A 1085-nucleotide genomic window follows, 5' to 3' on the forward strand; every position below is an offset into this window, starting at 1 on the left:
ATTATGGTTTTCATTATGACAAAGTCCCAATCCTCTGTGACTCCAAGAGTGCCATAGCAATCTCTGCAAGTCTTAACCATTTCCCTTCTTACTCCCTTTCATAATTTTTCCAACCAGAGCCTCTGGTTCTAAAGACCAGAGCCTATGGATTCAACGTCTTTGTCACCAGAGCCCCTCTGGTCTTAAAGACGATTCTTTTTCCTTGATTCATGATACTCATTGCCTTCTCAACCAGAGCCTCTGGTTCCATAGACCAGAGCCTCTGGTTTCAATGTCCTTGAGTTTTTAAAAAACCTTGCCTCTCAACCAGAGCCTCTGGTTCTAAAGACCAGAGCCTCTGGCTTTGTTCCCTTTGAAATCCTTACTTGGCATATGATTCTCTCATATTTTAGGGAGTCTTTAATTTTAATCCATATGCATCATTTGTGGGGGAGCAAAAGTTTACTTTTATAAACTTGCATTTTCCATCCATAGCCTCTGTTTCTACTATCCAGAGCCTCTGGTCACATAAAATGCTATATATAAATATAATACCAKACCTCCTCTGGTTTTATAAAATGGATTGACATACTTCACYAGAGCCTCTGGTTTGTTAACCAAAGTCTCTACATCATGCAAATCCAACATCACTTCTTGTCTTCATCGACATTACAACCAGAACTCCTCTGGTTCCACACCCACTCTGTCATGCATAACCAGAGATCCTCTGGTTCCATGAAAATACATTTTACAATAAAACTCATCTTAATTGAAAACCATTTTCAAGATTATACAAAATTGCAGCTTTTGTGACAAAAAACTATAAACCAAGGGTTTTTAGAAGACCAAAACTTCGTAATTAGTATTAATCTTACAATTAGATGAGATTTTAAATAATTTTTTTGGGGAAACGTCTTCACCAAGATATTATTTGGAATGACTCTTCATTTCAAATACTTCATGATGTCACTCAAACCACGCGCCTGACACCATACAGGCTGTCCCCATGAGCCGTTTCAGTCTTTTCCCTCCCTTACCCCAGGTTGACACGTGTCCACTACATTAATGGCATGTCCTATCCAGACGGCTCACGTTCATCCAATAAA

Source organism: Cynara cardunculus, unplaced genomic scaffold (genome assembly GCF_001531365.2).
Source record: "Cynara cardunculus var. scolymus isolate 2C unplaced genomic scaffold, CcrdV1 Un_Scaffold_3162, whole genome shotgun sequence".
NCBI lineage: Eukaryota > Viridiplantae > Streptophyta > Magnoliopsida > Asterales > Asteraceae > Cynara > Cynara cardunculus.